Raw genomic sequence first — 23,647 nt, 5'->3', positions numbered from 1 at the left:
ACAACTTATAATTAATTACCCCTGAAATGCCCACCCCCTAAGCCTATCTAGATCAGATTATGAGGGGCCAGAAACATGCTCACCAATCCAGTTAGAAATTGCAAGGTTTTGAAAAGGTTTGCGTTTTGATCCTCTCAGGCGTCCTGTCTCCTCGTGGTCAGTGGAGCGCAGCGAGCTGCGGGCTGCGACATATCTTCTCTCCCTCGAGGTGATGGACTCGAACAGGCTGGATATCAGCAGGACTGGACGTCGCTGTGAGGGAAGACCAACTGCTTGACCATTTTCATATAGGTCTCTTCTCGTCAGCGTCCCGGGGTTGGTTGATGATCTCCCGATAGTTACCCCGGGGCTAGATGCTGACTTGATGGCTGGCGATGCTCTTCCTTCAACCCTTCCTAGCTGGCGATCGACCCCCTCGTCTGCCTGTATGTCTTCATTTTGGGGATGTGTGTTCCTCGTGGCTGTCGCTGTCAGTCGCTCTGGCTGCACCTGCATTCGTCTTTGCATCGATAGCTACTCCGGGTCCCCAAATATACTTCTCAAAAGAGGCCTTATCTCCCGCCTAGATCTCGGTGAGTCTTTGTTTAAATTTTGGCGGGCTTGTATCACAGCGGGGAGTTATTATATTTAAAGTACTTTCGGGATGGCCGGTGATGGCCATCCCTGGTCTGGAATGACCTGGTAATGTTTTAATGTCTTCTTGATGTCTTAAATGGGTCCTTGATGTTCGCCTTATGAATATGAAACTGTTTCCCTTTGTCTGGGTAAACATTTAGATGGCCTTTATCCGCAGGCCGATCTGACTGGATCTGCATCCAATCCATATGTATGGGGTTCTGTTTGGTTTCGTTTTCTCCAAAACGGCCTTCCAGAACTTACTGTGAGCTGAATCCACACAGGCTGTCTGGGGACTGCAGGAACCATTTTAAAGTGTTCAAAAAGCTAGTCACGGGGTCTGGCTGCCATTTTATGTGTCCCTTTTTCTGGGCTTCTTTTAAAACAGTCTTTTAAAAGTGAAGGCCTCTTCTGCCATAGACCCTTATCTGACAATATTAATTTTGCGGATCTTACAGCTTTCAGTACAAACCGCTCACTAATGGATCTGAACCTGGGTAATAATAAACTGGGAGATTCAGGAGTGAAACTACTGTCTGTGGCTCTGAGGAACCCGGACAGCTGGCTCCTGTGTTCACGGACATTTTTAACATCTCACTGCAGCAGTCTGTTGTACCAGTGTGCTTCAAGGAGACAACCATTGTGCCATTACCTAAGAAGACCAAGGTAACAGGCCTCAATGACTATCGACCCGTGGCTCTAACACCTAGAGCCATGAAGTGCCTGGAAAAGCTGGTCATGACACATAAACAGCATCATCCCCGACTCCTCGGACCCGTTGCAGTTCGCATACAGGGCGAACAGATCTGTAGACAATGCCATCTCCCTAACACTACACACTGCCCTGGAACACCTAGACAGGAGGGACACTTACGTCAGACTGTTGTTCATTGACTACAGTTCTGCATTTAATACTATTATTCCCTCCAAGCTGGTCCTGAAACTGAGGGACCTAGGCCTGGGCACCCCCATCTGCAATTGGATTCTGGATTTCCTGACTGGCAGGCCTCAAGTGGTGAAAATAGGGAACAACGCCCCATCCACTCTGGTTCTCAACACCAGAGCGCCACAAGGCTGCTGCCTCAGTCCTTGGCTGTACTCTCTGTTTACACATGACTGTACAGCCATACACAGCAACAACCGGATTATCAAGTTTGCCGACGACATCACAGTAATTGGCCTGATAAGCAACGATGACGAGACGGAGTACAGAGATGAGATAGTCCAGCTGATGAGATGGTGCAATGACAACAGCCTTGCCCTGAATATTGGCAAGACTAAGGAGCTCATCGTGGACTTCAGAAGCCACCAAGGGAACCATCGCCCCATCAGCATAGACGGGACACCAGTGGAAGTTATCAGTTGCTTCCGATTACTGGGACTGCAGATCTCCAATGACCTGGCCTGGAACCACAATACTGAGGCCATGTGGAAGAAGGCACACCTGAGGAAATGCGGCATAAGCACACAGTGGCTTGTGAACTTTTACCGCGGCACCATAGAGTGTGTCCTGACGGGTGGTGTCAATGTGTGGTATGGTAACACCACTGCACAGAACAAGAAAGCCATCCAGAGAGTTGTGAATACGGCAGAAAAGATCATCAGGTGTGCACTTCCGTCCATCGAGGAGATCTTCCAGACCAGGTGCCGGAACAAGGCCCGCTCCATCATCCAGGACCCCAATCACCCTGGGCACAAACTGTTCTCCCTCCTGCGGTCCGGACGTCAGTACCGCAGCATCCGAACCAGGACCAGCAGGTTTAAGAACAGTTTCTATCCACAGGCAGTGCGCCTACTGAACGGCTAACCACACTGCCCCATATATTACAGTTATATGTTTATGTAAATATATATATTACACTTATATTACCATATATTTATCATGTTACATTACTATTATTTCCAGTGGAAATTGAGGCTTTTTTGCACCATTCATCATATCCTGCAACTTGGACTGTTATTGCTATACTTTTTGCTTATTGTTTTTATTTATACTTGTTTTTATTTTTTTGCTTTTATATTATATGCTTGTATTGTGGGAGTGAGTGGGGAGTAAGCATTCCATTGTACTTGTTACATATGGCAATAAAATTATCTTGAATCTTGAGAATGGAATAGAGTCCTTACAGGAAGCGGGATGGGAGGAAGTGTAGTCCAGGTAGCTATGGGAGTCAGTGGGCATATATTGAATGTTTACCATGGTTTGGACTCAGAACTTCGAGTATGGTGTCAGAGTTTGCAGATGACACCACATTGGGTGGTATAGAAACATAGAAGATAGGAGCCGGAGTAGGCCATTCGGCCCCTCAAGCCTGCTCCGCCATTCAATGAGATCATGGCTGATCATCCAAATTCAGTACACTGTCCCTGCTTTCTCCCCATATCCCTTGATGCCTTAATATATCTAACTCCTTCTTGAATATATTTAATGAATTGGCCTCAACTGCCTTGTGTGGTAGAGAATTCCACAGGTTCACCACTCTCTGGGTGAAGAAATTTCTCCTCATCGCAGTCCTAAATGGCTTACCCCTTATCCTTAGACTGTGACCCCTGGTTCTGGACTCCCCGGCCATCAGCAACATCCTTCCTGCATCTGGTCTGTCTAGTCCTGTTAGAATTTTATAAGTTTCAATGAGATCCCCTCTCATTCTTCTAAACTCTAGCGAATATAAGCCTAATCGACTCAATCTCTCCTCATACATCATTCCTGTCATCCCAGGTATCAGTCTGGTGAATCTTCGCTGCACTCTCTCCATGGCAAGAACATCCTTCCTCAGGTAAGGTGACCAAAACTGCACACAATACTCAAGGTGTGGTCTCACCAAGACCCTGTACAACTGCAGCAAGACATCCTTGCTCCTGTACTAGAATCATCGTGCTATGAAGGCCAACATACCATTTGCCTTCTTAACTGCCTGCTGCACCTGCATCCTTACCTTCAGCAACTGGTGCACAAGGACACCCAGATCTCATTGCACTTCCCCTTTCCCCAATCTATTGCCATTCAGATAATAATCTGTCTGCCTGTTTTTGCCACTGAAGTGGATAACCTCACATTTACCCACATTATACTGCATTTGCTATGCATCTGCCCAATCACCCAACCTGTCCAAATCATACTGGAGTTTCTCTGCATCCTCCTCACAGCACACACGCCCACCCAGCTTTCTGTCATCTGCAAACTTGGGGATATTACATCTAGTTCCCTTGTCTAGATCATCATTTATATATATTGTGAATAGCTGGGGTCCTAGCACAGATCCCTGCGGTACCCTTCTGCCCTCTTGGGCATCCCTCATTATAATTGCTCAACATTTGGTGGCCGTGCCTTCTGTTGCCTAGGCCCTAAGCTCTGGAATTCCCTGCCTAAACCTCTCCGCTTCGCTGCCTCCCTTTCCTCCTTTAAGATGCTCCTTAAAACCCACCTCTTTGACCAAGCTTTTGCTCACCTGCCCTAATTTATTCTTATGTGCTTCGCTGTCAATTTAATTGTCTTAAAATACTCCTGTGCAGCGCCTTGGGACATTTTACTACGTTAAATGCGCTATATAAATACAAGTTGTTGCTGTTGTTGTTAGCAGGGAATGAATTCAATGGAATAAAGGTGCAAAGAGATCTGTGATTACAGACACATAAAAGTAGCAACACAAGTTGAACAGGCCATAAAGAGTGCAAAGAAAGGACTGGGGCCCATTTCTAGAATAGAATACAAAAGCAGGGAGGTAATGTTCAATTTATATTGAACCTTGGTGAGACCACAGTTGGAGCACTGTGAGCGGTTCTGGTCTCCACTCTACAAAAGGATATTGAAGCACTGGAGAAAATGCTGAAAAGATTGACAAGAACGTTACCAGAATTGAGAGGATGCGACTCTCGGGCACGATTGAGCAGGTTTGGGCTCTTTTCTCTGGAAGAGAGACTAAGAGGAGTCCTGATTGATATGAAGGGGTTTATAGGGTAGATGTGGAGAAACTGTTTCCACTTATGGATGAGTCAGACAAGGAGGCAGAAATATAAGATCGTCACTAACAGATCAAATAAAGAAGTTAGGAGGAAGTTCTTCACACACAGTGTGGTGAGAATGTGGAACCCGCCGCCACACTGAGTGGCTGAAGCAGATAGCAATGGTACATTTAAGAGCAGGGTTGATGTATCTATGAGAGAAGGGAATAAAGGAATATGAGGGCAGGGCAGGAAGAGGTCATTAGAGTGGGCGGAGGCTCGTGTAGAGTATAAACACTGGCACAGACCAGTTGGGCCAAATGGCCTGTTACTAGGCTGTCAATTCTATGTACGTACAGCAGGGGTGGATTAATGCTCGGGCCCTCGAGGCCCTGGGGTGGATTAATGCTCAGAGCTATGTGGCCCTTGCCCATGGGGTGCATTAAGAGCATACATAAGAACATAAGAATTGGGAGCAGGAGTGGGCCATTCGGCCCTTCGAGCCTGCTCTGCCATTCAATAAGATCATGGATGATCTTCGATCTCAACTCCACTTTCCCACCTGATCCCTATATTCCGTGATTCCTCTAGAGTCCAATAATCTATCTATTTTAGCCTTGAATATACTCAAAGACTCAGCATCCACGGCCATTTGGGGTAGAGAATCCCAAAGATTCAGAACCCTCTGAGTGAAGAAATTTCTCCTCATCCTTAAATGGCCGATTCCTTATCCCGAGACTATGCCCTCTAGTTCTAAACACTCCAGCCAGGGGAAACAACCTCTCAGCATCTACCCTGTCAATCCCCCTCAGAATCTTACATGTTTCAATGAGATCACCTCTCATTCTTCTAAATGCCAGAGAGTATCGGCACAATCTACTCAATCTCTCATCCCAGGGATCAATCTAGTGAGTCTTGGTTGCACCGCCTCTAAGGCAAGTATGTCCTTCCTCAGATAAGACCAAAACTGTGCACAGTACTCCAGGTGTGGTCTCACCAAGGCCCTGTACAATTGTAGTAAGACATCCTTACTCTTGTACTCCATCCCCCTTGCAGTAAAAGCCAACATGCCATTTGCCTTCCTAATTGTTTGCTGTACCTGCATGCTAACATTCTGTGTTTCCTGTACGAGGACACCAAAATCTCTCTGAACACCAACATTTAATAGTTCCTCAATATTAAAAAAATTCTGTTTTCCTATTTTTCCTATCAATGTGAATAACCTCACAATTCTCCACATTATACTCCATCTGCTGTCTTATTGCCCCCTCACCTAACCTGTCTACATCCCTTTGCAGGCTGCTTGTGTCCTCCTCTCAGCTTACTTTCCCACCAAGCTTTGTATTGTCAGCAAACCTGAATACATTGCACTCGGTCCCTTCATCTAATCATTGATATAGTTTGTAAATAGCTGAGGCCCAAGCATCCTTGTGGCACCCCACGAGTTACAGCCTGCCAATCAGAAATTGACCTGTTTATTCCTACTCTGTGTTATCTGTCAGTCAACCAATCCTCTCTCCAAGCTAATACATTACCCTCAATCCCACGAGCCCTTATCTTGCTTAGCAACCTTTTATGTGGCACCTTATCGAATGCCTTTTGCAAATCCAAATATACTACATCCACTGGTTCGCCTTTATCTACCCTGCCAGTTGCATCCTTAAAAAATCTAATACATTTGTTAAACACGATTTCCCTTTCATAAAACTATGTTCACTCTGCCTAAGTGCCCTGTTACCACTTCCTCAGTAATGGATTCCAGCATTTTCCCCACGACTGATGTCAGGCTAACTGGACTGCAGTTCCCTGTTTTTGCTCTCCCTCCTTTCTTGACTAGAATGCTTGGGCCGATGGGCCCTCCCCAGAGGAGGATTAATGCTCGTGCCTATGGGGCCCTCCCCTATGGATGGATGAATGCTGCTGATGGCCCACAGCGCCTTATTGGTACCCAGTTTTGAGCTGCTAGGTCTGTTCAAATTCTATCGCACTTAGCACAATGGATCGTTTGCACAGTGTGAAGACACTTGGTGTAATCTGTAAATTCCAACAACATGCCTCCAGTTTCTGAGTCCAAATGATAGTGAACACCAGTGGTCCCAGCACGGATCCGTGTGGGACACCAGTTCTCACTTTCTGCCAGTCCAAGAAACTCCCCTTAACTTCCACCCTCTGATTTCTGTTTTGGAGCCATCTTTCCACCCATTCTGCTACCTGGACCTTGAATCCACACAGCCTGACCTTGGTCATCCTGTAGATCGTACTTACTGTGGACACAGTACATCAATGGTGGAGGGGGTGGATATTGAGTCCTGTGCCAAGGCGCTGATGAAGTGAACTTCACTGTCGTGTTTTAGGCAATGCTGGTGTCGTTTTTCACCTCCTTCCACCTTTATAAGAATAGTTGCCGAATTATTAAATCCTTTTACAGCCTCACGAGCAGGACAAGCAAACAACGAGGCCTCATAAGTTTCCCTCAGAATTACAGATGGGTGGAAGGTGGGAAGTGGTGTTCCACAGGGATCGGTGCTGGGACCACTGTTGTTCACCATTTACATGAATGATTTGGACTTGGGAATCAGAAGTACAATTTCAAAATTTGCAGATGACACTAATTTGGGGGATGTAGTTAATACTGAGGAAGACTGCGATAGCATCCTTGTAGAATTATTCAGTTGTGTTCAGTAAATAGCACCATCTTTTAATTTGCCTTGACTGATCACATCACTATATAGTTATGTGAAAAACAGAAATCATTAAAAGCTCCCAATTTCAGAATTGTCAGATTCACTCAACTTCTTCCAAGTACAATCTAACATTCAAAAATTGTAATGGATGTAGGCGAGATATTAGGACTGTTGTCTAACACAATCCAAACACAGTGACACACAGACAGATGGGCAGGTGTAGCTTCACAGCGAATCCTTTCAAGCCTCACTAAAAAGTGGCAGACTGGCAATCCATTGTTCACCAATGGAGTTATGATCTTTGTAAATTAAGAAAGGAAATGCATGGAAATGTGTCAAAGAGTTGATTAACAGAGTGAGGCATCATCTCCCTTTGATTTCTATTTCTGACACCAGGCAACAGAACATAGGTCATTACAACACAACATAAACAGACTCTTCAGGTGTGAGGCATCAGACTTCAGAACACATCTGCCAGCTCTGGCCACAAACCTCAGTACAGTCAACCTTTCAGCAGCTGCAGCCCTGATTAAATAACTAGTAGTTTAACATGTCTAGTAGAGCTTTTGTATCAAAATAGAAGAAATGTATTTGACACACACACAATTAATAATTCAATCACAATGTGATTGTGAGGATCGATTATCGCCTCTTGATACCTTCCGTGCCCACCGGTCGAGGAAGGAATCAAGTGAACCGGTGGATACTGCCTGCTCCCTCTCCAGGGCCACCCAGGCATGGACAAGACCACGGGAAAGAGGCAGGCAACCAGAGCGACCCCCCCATGGGCCCCAACCATCCTGGACCTACAAATTGCTGTTTTCGCCAGGCCCAAGAGCAGGTCCAGGAGAAGATCCTCCCACTTACCCACCCCCCTCCGCACCGGGTGGCCAAAGATTGGGAGTGTGGGGCTAAAGCATAACCAAGAATTGAGGAGCAGCCCCTTCAGGTAACTGCACAGGGGCTGCAACCTCTCACACTGAATATATACACGGCCCATGGACTCCTCTAGGCCACAGAAACCGCATCTGGGCTTGGAGTCCAGAAAGGAGCTGTTGCACACGACAGCTCTTCATAACAGTCTCCACCCCAGATCCCCAATGGTACTGGGAAGGACCCCCCCGCAGAGAGCTCTCCATTGGGGACCCCTGCCTCCGCCAGACAGCAAGCTTACCTGCCAGTCTGATTGACATTGGGCAATAAACTAAATTAATCAATAAATGATACAGAAACCCAAGTCCCCGGGTCCTCAGCCCTGGTGTGAAGTACGCTGGCCACCAATTTTCCGTTACTAACACGCACCTCAGGCCCCACCCAGTCTGGTTTAATTGCTAAATGTTTTCTAACTCGGGTTCAGGCCTGTCATTCTACGGGAAACTTACAAGGCCTCATTTATTGATGTGTCCCACCCGAGCGGCTGTTAATGGCTTTAATAAACTGGCAGCAAGGTTATTTTTTTAAAGGTGGAAAGAGGTGAAAAACGCCACTAGCGATGCCTCAAAACTCACGGACAAAGAAATCCACTTCATCAGCGCCCCTGCCACAGGACTCAATATCCACCCCCTCCACCACTGGTGCAATGTGTCTGCAGTATGTACGGTCTACAAGATGACCACGGTCAGGCCGTGTGGAGTCAAGGGCCAGGCAGAATGGATGGAAAGATCACAACAATCTTCTCTTAACTCCAAGCCTCTGATTTCCATTTTGTAGCCATCTTTCCATCCATTCTGCTGCCTGGCCCTTCACTCCACACAGCCTGACCTTGGGTCATCTTGTAGATCTTACATACTGTTTATGGATAGCAAGCTGGTCACAAAACATAAAACAGAGTAGGGGTTGGGAGTAGCTACTCAGACTGGCAAAAGGTGGGAAGCGGTGTTCCACAGGAATCGGTGCTGGGATCACGTTCAAAAACGATCTGGACTCGAGAATCAGAAGAACAATTTCAAAGTTTGTCAATAACACTAAATTGGAAGGTAGAGTTAATACTGAGGAAGACAAAATGCAAGAAGATAATAATACATTTCAGAATGTGCATGTAATTGGCAAATGAATTTCATTATAGATCAGTGTGAGGTGGTGTGTTAATGAATGCCACTGTAGATGAGTGTGAGGTGGTGTGTTAATGAATTTCACTGTAGATCAGTATAAGGTGGTGTGTTAATGAATTTCACTATAGATCCATGTGAGGTGGTGTGTTTTGGTGGGAAGAATAAGGAGGGCACTCACTATTTGAAGGGGGTGAAATTGGGTTGCTTTGCGCCTCCCGCGATATTCAGCAGGTTAGCAGCGACAGTAGCTGGTAGCGCCCCGCAGCACTGCACTGCCGGGAATGACGTCATCACCATGCGCAGAGCCCCGGCTGCAACCTTGGGTTGTGAACCCTGACCTATCGCCGGACAATATGTCAGACAGGGTCAGGGGTCGTTCCTGCAGCCGTGGCAGCACCACTTAAAGGGCAGGTGTCGGGTGGTAACTTTTTATTTTGGCCAACTGCGAGCACCTGCCCCCTTCCCTCTTCGGGCTGTTGGCCGCGATCGCTCAGTCCGGCGCTCCTCTTGATCCGACACCCCGCTCCCCGGTGGTCCAGCAGGGCCCCGGTGTGCGCAGTGCTAGGCCAATCCCCTTTAATCAGGGGGTGGGGCGGAGGTCTGCTATGACGCGGTGCTATGTGCCGACGGGCGTGGCGCTGTTACACGAAGCACCGCGAAATTCACTGGTAGCGCCTCAAGAGGGGAGCGCTTCCAGTAGCACCCCGCCTCCTGCCTGGGGCGCTACCACTGAATTTAATGCACAGGGGCGCTAACTTTTTTCGGCGCTAAAGTTAGCCCCAATGACGTTAGCGACCCAAAGGGGGCATCACCGAATTTTCCCCCTAAGAGTCTAAATGGGCTGGAGGAGCAGAGGGATCCAGGGACACAGATACACAAATCACTAAAAGTAGCGACACAGGTTAATAAGGCCATTAAAAAAAAGCACTGGGGTACATTCCTAAAGGAGCCTCCGGTTCCATGCCTAGGAGCTCTGAACCATGGCAGAGAGCGGCTGGGACACGTTTTTCACACGCCTCGAGATTAACCTGCACGGGGACTTTGCTGTCAGTGAAGAGAGACAAGAAAGACCAAAGTGCCGTTTGCCCCTCTCACTGTGGCCCTGAAGGACTGTGTCCAGGCTGGAGTTCTGTTCCCACCATACGATCCTCCCCCCGATTGTCCTTTGAGCTCCAGCCAGGTGATGCTAAACACTCAGGTGGGAAAGACAAAAATCTACAACAATGTATTTAAAACAAAGCTGGTTTATTTGACATCTAGCCAGAATATTAAACTGCAGCCCAGTTATAGGGGTTATTAACATCAGCAGAAACAAACCCCAACTGTCAGAATGAACATGGTTCAGTCCTGGATGTGATTAACAGCAGCAACAACAGAATCCAACCCCTGCAGTCACTTGTGAACTCGCTGGTGTTTCAGCAAGTTGGATGACTGAGTGAATCTCTTCCCACACTCAGAGCAGGTGAACGGCCTCTCCCCAGTGTGAATTCGCTGGTGTATAGTGAGCTCAGATGATCGCCTGAACCCAGTCCCGCAGTGAGAGCACCTGAACGGTCTCTCGTCAGTGTGAACACTTTGATGGGCCGTCAGTGCCCCAGAACTTTTAAAGCACTTCCCACAGTTCGAGCATTTAAAAGGTCTCTCATCAGTGTGAACTCGCTGGTGTGTCAGCAGGTGGGATGAATTAGTGAATCCCTTCCCTCAGACGGAGCAGGTGAACGGCCTCTCCCCAGTGTGAGTGTGCTGGTGTGTCAGCAGGGTGGATGAACGAGTGAATCCCTTCCCACACACGGAGCAGGTGAACGGTCTCTCCCCAGTGTGAACTCGCTGGTGTATCAACAGGTTGGATGAATTAGTGAATCCCTTCCCACACTCAGAGCAGGTGAACGGCCTCTCCCCGGTATGAATGCGCTGGTGTGTCTGAAGGTTAGCTGAATGACTGAATCCCTTCCCACATTCAGAGCAGGTGAACGGCCTCTCCCCGGTGTGAATGCGCTTGTGTCTCGATAGGCCAAAGAGTTGGCTGAAGCCTCGTCCACACACAGAACACGTGTACGGTTTTTCCCCGCTGTGAACGGTGCTTTTTGCTTCCATGTTCAGAGGCCGATGATATTCAGATCCGATGAGTCGAGTGACTGTCAGATCTTGACGTGATGTTTGTTTGAGTTTCCTGTCTGTAAATCCTCCCCTTCTAATACTCTGTAAAATTAATATAAAACAGGGAGCGTGAGAGAGAACCCACAAGAAAACAAAGGCAGGTTGTGAAATTTTGCTCAATGAATCTGGTCAATTGTGGGGCCGGCGCTGGAAAAAAGTGACCATGAAAGCTGCCGGATTGTCATAAAAACCCAACTGGTTCACTGATGTCCTTCAGGGAAGGGAATCCACCACCTCGTCTGGGCCTACACAAGACTCTGGCCTCTATTGGAGGAGAGAGAGAGAGAGAGAGAGAGAGGTGGGAGGGGGCGAAGGAAAGCAACTTTATACACCTGCAACTCGACCAGAACTTTGACAGAACCTCCAAAACCCGCAACCTCCACCATCTAGAAGGACAAGGGCAGCTGTTGTATGGGAGCACCATCACCTCCAAGTTCCCCTCCAAGTCACACATCATCCTGACTCAGATATATTCATCGTTGCCGGGTCATAATCCTGGAACTCCTTACCGAACAACATTGTGGGAATACCTTCACCACACGGACTGCAGTAGTTCAAGAAGGCGACTCACCACCCACTTCTCAACAGGAAACTGGGGATTGGCAATATTTGCTGCTCTTGCGAGCTACGCCCACATCCAAAGAATGAATTAAAACAAATCTGTAGATGTAAACTGGATTAAAAGCCTGTACAGAAATACTTGTTCCTAAAACAATACTCTTTTACATTGTACGGACAGTGTCTGTTTAACAACCTAATCTCCCCTAGAATCCACCTCCCTTGACAGTCTCACATTGGAAATTGTTGGGTCCTCCTGGGCTCAGAAGTACTGGGGGTTAAACCAAGCAACTTCTCCTCCATCTCCACCTGAAACATACAAGCATAGAAGATAGGAGCAGGAGTAGGCCATTCGGCTTCTCGAGCCTGCTCCGCCATTCAATGCGATCATGGCTGATCATCCAAATTCAGTACCCGGTCCCTGCTTTCTCCCCATACCCCTTGATCCCTTTAGCTTCACGAAATATATCGAACTCCTTCTTGAATATATTTCATGTATTGGCCTCTACTGCCTTCTGTGGTAGAGAATTCCACAGGTTCACCACTCTCTGGGTGAAGAAATTCCTCCTAATTTCTGTCCGAAATGGCTTACCCCTTATCCTTAGACTGTTACCCCTGGTTCTGGATTCCCCGACCATCGGGAACATCCTTCCTCCATCTAGTCTGTCCAGTCCTGTCAGAATTTTATAAGTTTCAATGAGATCCCCTCTCATTCTTCTAAACTCCAGCGAATACAAGCCCAATCGTCCCAATCTCTCCTCATACCTGGGATGGCAGGAATGATGCATCAGCCTGGTGAATCTTCGTTGAACTCCTTCCACGGCAAGAACATCCTTCCTCAGATAAGGTGACATAAACTGCACACAATACTCAAGGTGTGGTCTCACCAAGGCCATGTACAACTGCAGCAAGACATCCTTGTTCCTGTACTCAAACCCTCTCGCTCCAAAGGCCAACATACCATTTGCCTTCTTAACTGCCTGCTGCACCTACATGCTTAGCTTCAGCGACTGGTGCACAAGGACACCCAGGTCTCGTTGCACTTCCCCTTCTCCCAATCTATTGCCATTCAGATAATAATCTGCCTTCTTGTTTTTGCCACAAAAGTGGATATCCACGTTATATTGCATCTGCCATGCTTCTGCCCAATCACCCAACCTGTCCAAATCATCCTGTAGTTTCTCGGCATCCTCCTCACAGCACACACGCCCACGCAGCTGTGTGTCATCTGCAAATTTGGAGATATTACATCTAGTTCCCTTGTCTAGATCATTTAATATATATTGTGAATAGCTGGGTTCCAAGGACCGATCCCTGCGGTACCCCACTAGTCACTGCCTGCCACTCGGAAAAAGACCCGTTTATTCCAACTCTTTGCTTTCTGTCTGCCAACCAGTTCTCTATCCAAGCCAATACCTTTCCCCCAATCCCAGGTGCCTTAACTTTACACACTAATCTCTTATGCGGGACCTTATCGAAAGCCTTCTGAAAGTCCAAATACACAACATCCACTGGTTCTCCCTTATCTATTTTACTAGTTACATCCTCAACAATGAAGCAACAAAATGACCTACACAGGCGGCCAGGGACCAACCTTCCATCAGCCTGCAATAAAACTCTTCCCCACAGCCGCTGACTAATGGCGGCCGCAGCACCCACAATTCCCCGCGCCCCAGAAACCGCTCTATGCAACGCGCTGATTTCCCTGCTGAGAGTGCGCATGCTCCCCGGGGCTGCGGGCCATTCTGGGAGCCTGGCTCCTGTCCTTTGTCCCGAGTCGGACTCAGTGGAACCAGCTGAAGAAACCGGGACGCGGCGGCTCGGATGGGAGAGGCGCTGCACCCTGGGTTTCCTGGTGCCGGGGCCCTGGCCGCACGTCCGCCAGGCCCAGCCACTCTGATTCTGATTGAGTTTTTGATGAAGTAACAGAGAGGGTTGATGAGGGCAATGCGGTTAATGTGGTGTACATGGATTTCCAAAAGGCATTCGACAAGTGCCACATAATAGGCTTGCCAGCAAAGTTGAAGCCCATGGAATAAAAGGGACAGTGGCAGCATGGATACGAAATTGGCAAAGTGACAGAAAACAGAGAGTAGTGGTGAACGGTTGTTTTTCGGACTGGAGGAAGGTACACAGTGGTGTTCCCCAGGGGTCGGTACTAAGACCACTGCTTTACTTGATATATATTAATGACTTAGACTTGGGTGTACAGGGCACAATTTCAAAATTTGCAGATGACACAAAACTTGGAAGTAAAGTGACCAGTGAGGAGGATAGTGATAGACTTCAAGAAGACATAGACAGGCTGGTGGAATGGGCGGACACGTGGGAGATGAAATTTAACACAGAAAAGTGCGAAGTGATACATTTTGGTAGGAAGAACCAATTGAGGCAATATAAACTAAAGGGTACAATTCTAAAGTGTGTGCATGAAGAGAGAAACCTGGGGGTATGTGTGCACAAATCGTTGAAGGTGGCAGGGCAGGTTATGAAAGCGGTTAAAAAAGCATACGGGATCCTGGGCTTAATAAATAGAGGCATAGAGTCCAAAAGCAAGGAAATTATGATGAACCTTTATAAAACACTGGTTCGGCCTCAACTGGACTATTGTGTCCAATTCTGGGCCCCGCACTTTAGGAAGGATGTGAAGGCCTTAGAGAAATTGCAGATAAGATTTACAAGAACACGGCTTTCAAAAGGGAATTACATAGAAACATAGAAGATAGGAGCAGGAGTAGGCCATTCGGCCCCTCAAGCCTGCTCCGCCATTCAATGAGATCATGGCTGATCATCCAAATTAAAGTACCCTGTCCCTGCCTTCTCACCATATCCCTTGATCCCTTTAGCCTTAGGAAATATAACTAACTCCTTCTTCAACATATTTAATGAATTGGCCTCCACTGCTTTCTGTGGTAGGGAATTCCACAGGTTCACCACTCTCTGGGTGAAGAAATTCCTCCTCATCTCTGGCCTAAATGGCTTACCCCTTATCCTTACACTGAGCCCTGGTTCTGGACTCCCCGACCATCGGGAACATCCTTCCTGCATCTAGTCCTGTTGCAATTTTATAAGTTTCAACGAGATCCCCTCTCATTCTTCTAAACTCCAGCGAGTAGAAGCCCAATCGACCCAATCTCTCCTCATACGTCATTCCTGCCATCCCAGGTATCAGTCTGGTGAATCTTCGCTGTACTCCCTCCATGGCAAGAACATCCTTCCTCAGATAAGGCGACCAAAACTGCACACAATACTCAAGGTGTGATCTCACCAAGGCCCTGTAGAACTGCAGCAAGACATCCTTGTTCCTGTACTCAAACCCTCTCGCTATGAAGGCCAACATACCATTTGCCTTCTTAACCGCCTGCTGCACCTGCATGCTTACCTTCAGCGACTGGTGCACAAGGACACCCAGGTCTCGTTGCACTTCCCCTTCCCCCAATCTACTGCCGTTCAGATAATAATCTGCCTCCCTGTTTTTGCCACCAAAGTGGATAACCTCGCATTTATCCACATTATACTGCATCTGCCATGCTTCTGCCTAATCACCCAACCTGTCCAAATCATACTGGAGTTTTTCGGCATCCTCCTCACACACGCCCACCCTGCTTTGTGTCGTCTGCAAACTTGGAGATGTTACATCTAGTTCCCTCGTCTAGATCATTTATATATATTGTGAATAGCTGGGGTCCTAGGACCGATCCCTGCGGTACCCCACTAGTCACTGCCTGCCACTCGGAAATAGACCCGTTTATTCCAACTCTTTGCTTCCTGTCTGCCAACCAGTTCTCTATCCAAGTCAGTACCTTGCCCCCAATCCCATGTGCCTTAACTTTACACGCTAATCTCTTATACAGTACCTCATCGAAAGCCTTCTGAAAGTCCAAATACACCACATCCACTGGTTCTCCCTTATCTATTCTACCAGTTACATCCTCAACAAATTCCAGTAGATTAGTTAAACATGATTTACCTTTTGTAAATCCATGTAGACTTTGTCCGATCCTGTCACTGTTTTCCAAGTGCTCTGCTATTACATCTTTTGTAATGGACTCTTAGCATTTTTCCCCACTACCGATGTCAGGCTTACCGGTCTGTAATTCCCCATTTTCTCTCTACCACCTTTTTTGAATAGTGGGCTAACATGAGCTACCCTCCAATCCATGGGTATGGTTCCAGAGTCTATCAAATGTTGGAAGATGACCAGCAATGCATTTACTATTTCTAGGGCCACTTCCTTAAGTACCCCAGGATGTAGATTATCAGGCCCTGGGGATTTATCGGCCTTCAATCCCATCAATTTCCCCTAACACCATTTCCCGACAAATACTGATTTCTTTCAGTTCCTCCATCTCATTAGCCCCTATGTTCCCCGACATCTCTGGGAGGTTATTTGTGTCCTCCTTTGTGAAGACAGAGCCAAAGTATGTATTTAATTGGTCTGCCTTTTCTTTGTTCCCCATTATAAATTCCCCTGATTCTGACTGCAAGGGACCTATGCTGACTTCACCAATCCTTTTATCTTCACATATCTCCAGTTAGTTTTTATGTTCCCTGAAAGCTTACTCTCATACTCTATTTTCCCCCCCTCTTAATTAATCCCTTTGTCCTCCTTTGCTGAATCCTAAATTGCTCCCAATCCTCAGGTTTATTACTTTTACTGGCCAATTTATATGTCCTCTCGTTGGATCTTATACTATCCCTAATTTCCCTTGTTAGCCACAGTTGAGTCACCTTTTTTGTTTTATTATTATGCCAAACAGGGATGAACAAATTCTGTAGTTCATCCATGCCATCTTTGAATGTTTGCCATTGCCTATTCACCATCAACCCTTTGAGTAACATTCCCCAATCAATCCTACCCAACTCGCGCCTCATACCATCGTAGTTTCCTTTATTTAAATTCAGGACCCTAGTCTCCGAGTCAACTACTTCACTCCCCACCTTAATGAAGAATTCTATCATATTATGATCGCTCTGACCCAAGGGGCCTCGTACGACAAGATTGCTAATTAACCCTTTCTCATTACATAATACCCAGTCTAAGATGGCCTGATCTCTTGTTGGTTCCTCGACATATTGATCCAGGAAACCATCCCGTATACACTCCAGGAATTCCTCCTCCATAATATGGTTACTAATTTGGTTAGCCCAATCTATATGTAGATTAAAGTCACCCATGATAACTGCTGTGCCCTTATTGCACGCGTCTAATTTCCCATTTAATGCCATCCCCAACCTCCACATTACTGTTTGGAGGTCTGTATAACACTCCCACTAACGTTTTCTGCCCCATGGTATTTCTCAGCTCTACCGATACAGATTCCACATCATCAGAGCTAATATCCTTTCTTTCAATTGTTAATCTCTTTAAAAAGCAATGCTACCCCACCTCCTTTTCCTTTTTGCCTATCTTTCCTGAATATTGATGTTGAGTTCCCAGCCTTGGCCACCCTGGAGCCATGGTTCCGTAATCCCAATCATCTCATACGTTCACCTCTATTTGCGCAACTAATTCATCCACCTTATTACGAATGCTCTTCGCATTAAGACACAAGGCCATCAGGCTTGTTTTTTTAACACTTTTACACCTTTTAGAATTATTATTTACTGTGGCTGTTTGATTTAAACCCATGATTTCTCTGACCGCCACCTTTGTTTTTCTCCTTCCTGTCTTTTGCTTCTACCCTGGTTTCCCTTTCCTCTGTCTCCCTGCTCAGGTCCCCAACCCCCTGCCATTTTAGTTTAAACCCTCCCCCAGAGCACTAGCAAACACTCCCCAGGACATCAGTCCCAGTCCTGCCCAGGTGCAAACCGCCCGGTTCGTACTGGTCCCACCTCCCCCAGAACCGGCTCCAATATCCCAGGATTTTGAATCCCTCCCCCTTGCACCATTCCTGTAGCCACGTATTCATCTGAAATATCCTTCTATTTCTACTCTGACTAGCACGTGGCACTGGTAGCAATCCTGAGATTACTACCTTGGAGGTCCTATTTTATTAATTTACCTAACTCCCTATATTCAGCTTTTAGGACCTCATCCCGTTTTTTTACCTATATCGTTGGTACCTATATGCACCACGACAATTGGCTGTTCACCCTCCCCTTCCAAAATGTTCTGCAGCCGCTCCGAGACATCCTTGACCCTTGCACCAGGAAGACAACATACCATCCTGGAGTCACATTTGCGGCCGCAGAAACGCCTATCTATTCCCCTTACAATAGAATACCTTATTACTATAGCTCTCCCACTCTTCTTCCTCCCGTCCTGTGCAGCAGAACCACCCACGGTGCCAGGAAGTTGGCTGCTGCTGCCTTCCCCTGATAAGCCATCCTCCCCAACAATATCCTAAGTGGTATATCTGTTTGAGAGGGGGATGGTCACAGGGGACCCCCGCACTACCTGCCTGCGCCTACTACTCTGGCTGGTGGTCACCCATTCTCTCCCTGCCTGTGCAGCCTTTACCTGCGGTGTGACCAACTCCCTAAACGTGCTATCCACGACGTCCTCAGCATCGCGAATGCTCCAGTATGTATCCACTCGCAGCTCCAGCGCCACAATGCGGTCTGTCAGTAGCTGCAGCTGGATACACCTTCTGCACACATGGTCGTCAGGGACACAGGAAGTGTCCCTGATTTCCCACATAGTGCAGGAGGAGCATACCACGGCACAGAGCTCTCCTGCCATGCCTTACCCTTTAATTCATTCAAATTAAAGTAAAAGTGAGGCAGGTATGGGAGCCTCAGCCTTTGCAATTGTCCAACAGGTTTGAGGTTCTTGCGGCCTGTATGGATGAAAGCGGTGGCTGCAGGGTGGATGAGCAAACTGACCGTGGCACCGAGGTACAGGAAGCGATTCAAGCGGGGGGAGTTAATAGGAATATAGTGGTAATAAGGGATAGCATAGTCAGGGCGATAGATACAGTTCTCTGCGGCCAAGAGCTAGAGTCCAGATGGCTGTGTTGCCTGCCCGGTGCCAGGGCTCAGGATATCTGCTCTGGGCTGGAGAGGAACTTGCAGTGGGAGGGGGAGGAGCCAATGGTCGTGGTCCATGTAGGTACCAATGACAGTTAGAACTAGGAAAGCGGTTCTGCTGAGAGACTGTGAGCAGCTAGGGGCTAAATTAAAAAGCAGAACCTCAAGGGTAATAATGTCTGCATTATTACCTGAGCCACGAGCAAATTGGCATAGGGTAAATCAAATTAGAGAGATGAATGCGTGGCTCAAAGACTGGTGTGGGAGAAATGGGTTTCGATTCCTGGGGCACTGGCACCACACTGGGGAAAGTGGGATCTGTATCGTTGGGACGGTCTTCACTTGAACCGTGCTGGGACCAGTGTTCTGGCGAGTCATATAACTAGGCCGGTAGAGAGGGTTTTAAACTAAATAGTGGGGGCAAGGGATCAAATTTGGGAAGATGTGGTAAATCAAAGAGCAGAGACAAGGCAATAGAGAAAGGTATTAATATGGGAAATGATAAACAGACCGTGACAGGAAGGGATAGAGAGTACAAATCTAAGAGTAAATCAACAGTTAATGCTAGAGGTTACAAAAATAATAAGGACAAAACTAAAGGCTCTGCATCTGAATGCACGTAGCATTCAAAACAAAACAGATGAACTGATAGATCATATTTATTCCTATTTGCACTGATAGCCATTACAGAAACATGGCTGCAGGATGACATAGATTGAGACCTGAATATTGAAGAGTACGTGACATTTAGGAAGGACAGAAAGCTAGGAAAAGGTGGAGGGGTGGCTCTGTTAATTAATGATGGTATTAGCACAATAGAGAGGGATGACCTAAGTTCAGGAAACCAGGATGTAGAAGCGGTTTGGGTAGAGATGAGAAATGATAAAGGCAAGAAGTCACTTGTGAGAGTGGTGTACAGGCCCCCTAACAGTAACCACACGGTAGGATGGAGTATGAAGGAAGAACTAATAGGAGCTTGTCAGAAAGGTATGGCTATAATCATGGGGGATTTAATCTACATAGAGACCGGAAAAATCAGATCGGCAAAGGTAGCCTAAATGAGGAGTTCATAGAATGTTTTCAGGATAGTTTCTTACAACAGCACATTCTGGAGCCAACCAAAGAGCAGGCTATACTAGACCTGGTATTGTGCAATGAGATAGGATTAATTAAAGACCTCATCGTGAAGGTGCCCCTAGGTAGCAGCGATCATAATATGATTGAATTTTACCTTCAGTTTGAGGGAGAGAAGAGTGGGTCCAAGACTAGTATTTTAAAATTAAATAAGGGCAATTACGAGGGCATGAAAGCAGAGCTAGTTAAAGTGAACTGGCAAATTAGGTTAAGGGATAGGTCAATAGAGATGCAGTGGCAGACATTTAAGGGGATATTTCAGAATACACAGAATATATACATTCCAACGAGAAAGAAAAATTCCAAGGGGAGGACCCACCATCCATGGTTAACTAAAAAAATTAACGATAGTATCCAACTTAAAGAAAAAGCATATAATTGCACAAAGATGGCTGGCAGGTCAGAAGATAGGACAGAATATAAAAAACAGCAAAGAGTGACTAAAAGATTAATAAGGAGAAAAATTAGAGTCCGAGAGAAAGCTAGCTAGAAATATAAAAACAGATAGTAAGTTTCTATAGATATTTAATAAAGAAAAGATTTAACAAAGTGAGTGTTGGTTCGATAAAAAGTCAGGGAATTAATAATGGAAAATAAGGAGATGGCAGTTGAATTGTACAGGTGTTTTGTATTGGTCTTCACCATAGAGGATACAAGTAACATCCCAGAAATAGCTGTAAATCAGGAAATGGAAGGGAGGGAGGAACCAGTGTGTATCTGAGTCAATGGGAGTCTCTCTGACCTTTCTCCCCAGTCCATCTCCAGGACCAGTGTGTATCTGAGTCAATGGGACTCTCTCTGACCTTTCTCCCCCAGTCGATCTCTGGAAGCTCTTTGAATCGGAAGAGTTCTCTCCGGTTGGTTCTCTCACAATCCTGTGTTGGTTCACCTGCTGTCGTTCCTCAGTCTACAATCCCTGTTTACTCTCAGCTGTGGACCTTTGTCAATCACTCAGTCTTTCACTGGGAGATCTAATTATGGCAGGACTGAAAATAACAACATGAATAGTTTGAAGTAATGTAATGTAGACTTTCTTCAGCTTAATAAAAATAAGTTTGCGTCCGAGTGCTTTTGTCTGATGTTGTCCCTTTTCTCAGATCCACGCCATGCCTGCCTGGGCTTCCAGCAAATCACCAAAGTTCTGGATAGAAATGTACAATTTCCCTGTGCTTTAGGCAAACCGAAGCTGGGGCCATCTTTCCCAGGTAACATAGTCTGATCTCACTGGGCCCATCCTCCCCGGGTTACACACTGTCTGATCTCACTGGGCCCATCCTCCCCGGGTTACACGCTGTCTGATCTCACTGGGCCCATCCTCCCCGGGTTACACACTGTCTGATCTCACTGGGCCCATCCTCCCCGGGTTACACACTGTCTGATCACACTGGGCCCATCCTCCCCGGGTTACAGACTGTCTGATCACACTGGGCCCATCCTCCCCGGGTTACACAATCATAGAAATTTACTGCACAGAAGGCCGCCATTCGGCCCATCTTGTCTGAGCCGGCTGACAAAGATCTGTCCACTCTAATCCCACTTTCCAGCACTTGGTCCGTAGCCTGGTAGCTTACGGCACTTCAAGTGCATATCCAAGCAGTTTTTAAACGTGATGAGGTTCTCTGCCTCCACCACCCTTTCAGGCAGTGAGTTCCAGACCTCCACCACCCTCTGGGTGTAAAAAACTCACCTCAAAACCCCTCTAATCCTTTGACCATCTGCTTTAAATCTATGCCCCCCTGATTATTGACCCTTCTGCTAAGGGAAATAGGTCTTTCCTATCCACTGTATCTAGGCCCCTAATAATTGGATACACCTCAATCAAGTCTCCCCTTGGCATTCTCTGTTCCAAAGAAAACAACCCCAGCCTATCCAATCTTTCCACATAGCAAAAATTCCCTAGCCCAGGCAAAATCCCCGTAAGTCTCCTCTGCACCCTCTGTAATGCAATCACAGCCTTCCTGTAATGTGTTGACCAGAACTGCACGCAGTATTCTAGCTGCGGCCTAGCTATACAGTTCACGCATTACCTCCCAGCTCTTATATTCTATGCCTCAGCTAGTAAAGACCTTTCTCCCCTGTCCATCCACTAGAGGGTGCAGAGCAGATGTAATTTTTTTCACCCAGAGGGTGGTGGGGGTCTGGAACTCACTGTCTGAAAGGACGGTAGAGGCAGAGACCCTCAGCACATTTAAAAAGTACTTGGGTGTACACTTGAAGAGCCGTAACCTACAGGGCTGTGGAGCAAGAGTCTGCGGGATGGGTTCATGGAATCCATTCGGGACAGTTTCCTGGAACAAAATGTCATGGAACCAACAATGTTAGAACTTGTATTGTGTAATAAGACAGGGTTAATTAGCAATCTCATAGTAAACGATCCACTGGGGCAGAGTGATCATAATATGTTAGAACTTCACATTAATTTTGAGGATGACTTGCCTAAGTCCGAAACTAGTGTCTTAAACTTAAATAAAGCCAATTACATTAGGTATGAGGGGAGAGTTGACGGAGGTAGATTGGAAAAATAGATTAAAAGGTATGGCGGTTGATAAGCAGTGGCTAGCATTTAAAGAAATATTTCATAATTCTCAACTAAAATACATTCCATTGAGAAACAAACTCCACGGGAAGTGATCCAACCATGGCTAACTAAAGAAGGTAAGGATAGCATTAGATTGACAGAAGCTTATAATGTTGCAAAGAATAATAGTAAGCCTGAGGATTGAGAGTTTCAGAAACCAGCAAAGATTGACCAAAAATTGCTAAAAGGGAAAAAATGCAATGACAGAAAACGAGCAAGAAATCTAAAAGCAGATTGTAAGATTTTCTACAAGTATGTAGGAAGGAAGAGAGTAGCAAAAGTAAACATTGGTCCCTTAGAGGCTGAGACAGGAGAAATTATTATGGGGAATAAGGAAATGGCAGAAACGTTAAACAAATATTTTGTATCTGTTCACAGTAGAAGACACAAAAAGCAGACCAAAAATGGTGGGGAACCAAGGGTCTAATGAGGGTGAAGAACTGAACGTAATTCATATACAGGAAACTTTGTGCTTTCCGGAGGTGAGCTACCCGGAGAGGGAAATCATGTTTGACAACTTTTAGTTTTTTGATGATGTTACTAACAGGGTGGATAACGTGGAATCACCACCACTACTACTACTACTACTACTACTACTTCCCAAAGATTGCCTGAGAGAAGCCGGCGCTGCTGTAAATGCCGGAGATTCTCTGATCCACACTCACCGCACCATCCGCCGCTCCTCAGTCCCGCCGCCATTTTATCTCCTCCCTCAAACCGGAGTCTCATCCGGGGACTGCAAGCAGCACCGAGCATGCGCACTGCGGCCACACAGCCCGCGCTTAAAGTCCCTCACTGAGTCCGTCTCTTCTATTGGCTGCGACTCGTAGATTGACAGCCGCGCTCACCAATCGCAGCCCGCAACGCCTCGGGGCCCCGCCCACTGTTAAAAGGCCGCCGCCACCTCCGCGCGCGGGTGAGGTCATAGCCCCGCCCACCGGCGAGCCCTTGTTGCC

General features: G+C 46.7%; 1 pseudogene across 1 annotated transcript in view; it reads right to left on the bottom strand.

The window, feature by feature from the left end:
- Nucleotides 1-10,524: 10,524 nt before the first annotated feature.
- The window catches only part of LOC147091882 (uncharacterized), a 45,550-nt pseudogene continuing 32,427 nt past the window's right edge, over nt 10,525-23,647 (bottom strand). The window contains exon 3 of the transcript XR_015075241.1: nt 10,525-11,360. The product of XR_015075241.1 is annotated as an uncharacterized LOC147091882 (transcript). The remainder of the gene's footprint in view (nt 11,361-23,647) is intronic.

Source organism: Somniosus microcephalus, unplaced genomic scaffold (assembly GCF_052327205.1).
Source record: "Somniosus microcephalus isolate GS21.2 unplaced genomic scaffold, FLI_Smic_1.0 unresolved_chr3, whole genome shotgun sequence".
Classification (NCBI taxonomy): Eukaryota; Metazoa; Chordata; class Chondrichthyes; order Squaliformes; family Somniosidae; genus Somniosus; species Somniosus microcephalus.
This window is presented reverse-complemented; position numbering and strand designations above follow the sequence as displayed.